Source organism: Tachypleus tridentatus, chromosome 8 (assembly GCF_004210375.1).
Source record: "Tachypleus tridentatus isolate NWPU-2018 chromosome 8, ASM421037v1, whole genome shotgun sequence".
NCBI classification, from domain to species: domain Eukaryota; kingdom Metazoa; phylum Arthropoda; class Merostomata; order Xiphosura; family Limulidae; genus Tachypleus; species Tachypleus tridentatus.
The window spans coordinates 131,135,556-131,141,770 of NC_134832.1; the positions used below are offsets into that span (position 1 = coordinate 131,135,556).

General features: G+C 28.4%; 1 protein-coding gene across 1 annotated transcript in view; it reads right to left on the reverse strand.

Annotated features, from left to right (window-relative positions):
* LOC143223496 (inhibitor of Bruton tyrosine kinase) overlaps nt 1-5,950 on the reverse strand; it is a 60,651-nt gene extending 54,701 nt beyond the window's left edge. Inside the window, 2 exon segments of the mRNA XM_076451559.1 lie at nt 1,104-1,295; nt 5,796-5,950. The gene's annotated coding sequence lies outside the window, so the exon portion shown is untranslated.
* Nucleotides 5,951-6,215: the final 265 nt, after the last annotated feature.

Sequence of the window (6,215 nt, forward strand, 5' to 3'; positions counted from 1 at the left end):
ATTCATAGTATATTAACAGCATGATTGTCAACAGGGTTATATGGTTTAAGTATACATGTATTTCAAATATTTCAGTTGCGCAAGTCTACCTATTTTGAATTATTTCATATATTCACAAACAAAATATATTTCTATGAATAGTAATAATTAGATTTAGAACATTGTGTTTGACAGACATTAGATTTGATTTAGTAAAGATGCATTACTTTTAAACAGTGACAAGACTTTTGTTGATTTCTTTTTCACAAGTAAAACTTATTCAGGTGGTATCATGCAATTGTAATTTTCTTCTCCATAATTATTACACTGAAAATATGCAAAAACACACAACAGAAAGAGTCAGTTTACCTACTAATATCATCCTTCACATACAAGAAAATAGAAAAATAAAATATTATCAAGGTGTGTAACAATGAATAAGTTTGAAGATGATACATTAATGAATTTACAACATACGTCTGTAAATGGCTGTAACAAAGGCTGCTGTATTACCAGTTTTTTTAACCTTCTTATTATCACAATATTAAATAAATGTTCAATATATGCTTAGCACTATAATTTTCATATATTATTTCTGTGACAAAAAAATAACCTAGTGCATAATTTTTCAACATTACAAGATAAATTAAAATGTACCAAAAATTATGGATACATCATGTGGATAGGTTGATTATCAGGTTAAACTTAAATTGTAAACCACATAAACAATGACAGCAATTACACTTTAGTTTCACTGACAACATCTAGATGGAAACTTTAGTATTTTGTACTTACTTTGTTGTAATAAAAAATGAAATATTTACACAAACTTAAAATAACTGAATCATTTTTACATTAGTTATAACAACAAACACACTTTTAGCAATTATGGAATGGTTATGCAATTTAAGCACAGGTGACCAACCTTTTTAATATTTTTTTGTCAATTTTAAGTTCTAAATTTATAGTAAAGTACCACTAATCCAAATATACACCTCAAAACAAAGTCCTTTGGAACTGATAGGCATTTTACCTGTTTTTACCTCTCAGGTTTTAGTTTAATCACCTCTGTTCTAGGATCTACTTACATTATTACAACCTAAGTACATAATTTCAATACTTACCCTCGTTAGAAAGAGACATTTGTAATTAAAAATTCTTCAAAGGTTGAAGTTGCTGCATAACTAATCATATTATATTTATGGTGTTTACTTGCTTGACAAAATAAGGATGCTTTGTCATAAGCACATGAATACCATATGGAAAGCTTTCCTCTTTCAAGATCAAGTGTTAAACAGTTTCCAACTGTACTGCACCTGCATATAAAAATCCAAAAACAATCTACTATAAAAAAATAAAGTGTTCATAAACTGTACACATTATAAGTTGTATGCTATCTACCATAAAGTGTTTCACAATTCATACACAGGTTAACTTTCCTCAATCTAGAAAAAGACATCTGTGAAAATCTTTTTGTTATTACTACTGCAAATAATTAAATAGTGTTTTCTATTCTTTAATTTTTGGGAGAAAATTCATGTCAAATTTACTCCAGAAAACTTGATCAAAGCATAACATATATATAACTATGATAGCTAACAATTAATGAACCATCTTCAATGACTTTGCTTGTAAATTTCAAAAGATTTACAGATGTTGGAAACCTTTTGACAGTCAGAAGAAGTCAAGGTGCTAAAAAAAAAGGACACGATTTTTGGCATGTAGTGTTCTTGAAACTCCTTACAAATTTCTCCAACTCCTTACAATGATTTTTAGTAGACAAAGCTCATCACACCCAGACTTGTGACGTTTTCTTAGCTTTTCCAAATAATTGTTTCATTAAATAAACATAGAGTTTTCTTATGCTTCCAAGCAAAGTATTATGATGAAAATGATTTTTCTCAGCTGGCAAAGATGATTAATTATTATATTTGTCATGAGACATTAGTGTTAGACCTATTATGTTTAACACTACTCTCTTCAATCAATCCCATAAGATTTTTCATAAACGAAAAGTGTATGATAGTATTTCAAACAACTGTCTTCCATATTCATTGCTGATGTTTCACTCAATACAGAGTCCATCCAAAGGACTGAATAAATAATGTGTTAAAAAATATAAACAGATTTAAAGGTAGAACACAAGTAACATAATAGGCTTAATACTAATCTCTAGTACAAGCTGGCAGATGCTGCCAGTCAGTTTCCTTCCCTCTAGTCAGCAGTTTGAAATTAGTGATAGTGGCAAGTAGGATCCAAGACAATGTCTCATCTCTATAATCAACTCTCTCTTCAAAACAAATTAGCTTTTGTTGTTGCATTCCTATTCATAAATTCACAGTTTTGCAAATATTTGGTACTTTGTTGCACAAAATTTGGCATTACGTTGATAAAGCATAAGATGCACGGGTTGTGAAAAATTATAAAACTTGATGCAGTATTTAAATTAAATTGGCCACCAAAATTTCTGTAGTTTTTATAAATATTCAAGCATTTCTTTGAAAGATATTTCAGTTGTGGGCAAATGCTCAAAGTCTCTCTTTACAAGGATTGATTTATCATAGTTTTTGTTTTGTTTTTCAGACAAAACTGTTTATTTCATGTCTTTTATTTTCCAAACATTTTAGAAAAATTTTAGTCCCTTGTATTCGAATGAAAAATGTGTTTCACAATTGTTTTATTGAAATAGATCCATTTCTTTCTGATCAGACACCAATTTTATGCAACAATGTGTAATTTCTCATCTTGAAAAACACAAGGTATAATTACCAAATTACCTACCTAATTAGATTCTCACTTTGAAACAAACATGCATGATGTCTTCAAAAAAAGTAATAAAAAATAAAGGTCAACTATACAAAAAATATTTAGGTGAGACACTGTCTGGTGAGAGTTTGAATGCTTATTTAAGTACTTAGCCCTTCATAATCATTCATGAAACAGACCAGATTGAGTCCAGTTTCAATTGTTAACATTACATGATCAAATGCCTTTTGAATTGTAGCCCATAAAAACTGTACTTGTATTTTTAATTTTTCTGCTCATAGTAGAGTTGAAGCACACGTTTATATTTGTAAAAGAACTAACATCCATTGAAAATAAGTACATTTTATCTCTAATGTGATTTTTCCTCTTTCAGTGGCTTTATCACTACAATTCTTCATTACTACATTTTTTTAAAGTTAGAGAAACTAACCTGAAAAAGTTATTAATGAAGCCAAGTTTTGAAAATAGCTACAAACAATGGCTATTAACCACAGGATAGAAGAGAATACAATTAATGTATGTCACTACAGAATAACATTGGTTTTGGCACTTGGTTTATCAAAAAATTAACACCTCAATTTCTTTAAGGGTGAACAAAAGAATTTAATGCAAAGTTTATAGCATTTAGAAACAAACCACAGTTCTGTTTTTTTTCTTTCTTTCTTTCAAGTAAGCAAATTTTAATATTTTGTAAAGACCTTTAGTAATCAGAACATTTAAAGATATTGAAGTCCAAGATGCTATTTTCATCAGCAAAAATAAGCAATAAAGGTCCAAAAACCTGACATATTTTTCCACAGAAGAAAAATACAGCTTCACAATCCTTTACCTTCTAACAGCACATCAATGTTCTATTCATTAACATTTTTTTTCTCTCTCTAAAGGATAGCCTCAAAGGACAAAATAATACATTGCTGTCTACATGTTATAATATTATAAGTTAATGAAGCGAGTTTCTCCTAAAATCTGAACATTGTTTATGTGCTGCTTTCCAACATACACTGTAGACTTTTACTCTCACAACAACCTGGTAATGTTGAGCTAACAAAGCACTGTTGTGGAAATGAATAAAAGGCTGTCATCACTCTCTAAAATATTAAACATATAATTTTTCAATTTATGTAAGATCACATTCTTACTTTTCTAATACCTTACAGTAATTGAATTCTTACTTTTCTAATACCTTACAGTAATTGAATTCTTACTTTTCTAATAAATACCTTACAGTAATTGAATTCTTACTTTTCTAATAAATACCTTACAGTAATTGAATTCTTACTTTTCTAATAAATACCTTACAGTAATTGAATTCTTACTTTTCTGATAAATACCTTACAGTAATTGAATTCTTACTTTTCTAATAAATACCTTACAGTAATTGAATTCTTACTTTTCTAATAAATACCTTACAGTAATTGAATTCTTACTTTCTAATAAATACCTTACAGTAATTGAATTCTTACTTTTCTAATACCTTACAGTAATTGAATTCTTACTTTTCTAATAAATACCTTACAGTAATTGAATTCTTACTTTTCTAATACCTTACAGTAATTGAATTCTTACTTTTCTAATAAATACCTTACAGTAATTGAATTCTTACTTTTCTAATACCTTACAGTAATTGAATTTTCTACTATTTTATTTCACTTAAAAAAAAAGGTCACATCAACAAGTTACCAGAAAATTCTTAACTTTAGCTATTTCAACTGTTTATATATAATGCAATTTTGGTTATATTAAGTTACTTTAAAAGTTTTATTGTAAATAAAGGTCTATTTATTAGAAAAGTTGTGCAATTAATTTGGTATAATCAATTACCTATGAGCAACAATTATCTTATCGAGTGCCATGTAAAATGACTAACTACCAGAAATTATGATTAGATCAGTTAATGTCATGAAAATAATAAACTGATCAAAATTATTTTTCTAATTATCACTATTGATAATAACTTCAACTATCCAGGACCAGACTCTATAAGTAAAAGACTTAAGGACTACCTGCAATGGTCACAGTGAAAGTTAACTGCTTAAGGTTTGACTCTTGTCACCTCTATAGAGACATAAACCTTGAAAAACAAACATGAACTCACTTTGCTGATAGCCTTTGGTTAAAGCTTCAAATAGTAGATTTAATAACATCCTAACTCTGTATTGTGATTACAGTCATATTAGCTTGAGGGTTTTAATTCTGAACCACTTGTACAGTGGGTCAGAAACTCAAGTGGGATACATTTTATTGAAGCTTAGGATGTTATTAGTTAAATTAGACAGAAAAGAATACACTACTTTCAGTTTCACATCTCTCATATAGCTTAGTATAATTTATAAATCAATGAATAATAGAAAACAGTAATTATTAATTTAGTACTTAGAATGAAAATATGTAATTTCAACTTTAAGGAAGCTATTAGTACTAGTATAACAGATGACTATCATAACCACAGAAAAAATTGGAAAAGCTATCTTAATGCTAAAAACATAAATTATCAAAATACCATATGTTACTTTAAAAAACTACTAATATTTTAGCTAAAGAAATTATTAACTGAAAAATTTCTTTAGCTTAAGACCTAAATAATAATATAAAAGTCTGAAATGCAAAACATTTTATTTTTCCAACTTTTAGTTTTGGTTTTGTTTGTAATTTTATTGGTGGAACAAATGAAAATCCTATATTTAGCAAAGGTGAACAAATTCTTCAAGCTTGTAAAGTTACTTATAACTTCTATTATATTCCTGGTGCAAGCAAATACGCTTTATTTATACACACATACACAGACTAGTATTGGCAAGTGTTTATTTCTGAGCCCTGATGAGATTTTTCTGAAAATTAACAACGTAAAAAGACCTTATGTATCTCCTCCATTTCACCGCTACGACTAGCATGAGCTTTATCATATTACTACTAATACCATTATTATTATTAATGTCGGCATTTAAACCATAAGCAGATAAGTAAAAAAATTCAATGTTACAGCCTAGAAAGCTATAATTTAAATTTAAACTAAGTATCATTTCAACATTCTTTCAAGAATTGTATATAACCTGAACTTGAGGGATCAAGAAACAAATATTGGGCTGCATACACGTACTCTGACCGAAATACAATTTTTACCCCAATTTTCAGCATATCAAGTTATTATACAATCAGTTACACCCAACACTAACTACGTAGTAAGCTTACACTTGTAAGGCTATGTGAACATATTAGACAAGTCAGCGAATATCTTTACAACCTTGCACGAAAGTCTTCGTTAAGTCAGCAAATACTGACGCCCTCTTGTGTCAAACTATTTACTAAATTATAAATCAACTGTATTATGCTCTCCAAATTTCTATTTAACAATAACGTGGTGAAAAAGAACAACACATTTGCAGTTCACAACTTTTAGATCTATTAGTTTCTAATATTTCATTACTCTTCCTTTCTTAAACCGTAAGTTATAAATAATGCTGAAAGCATTT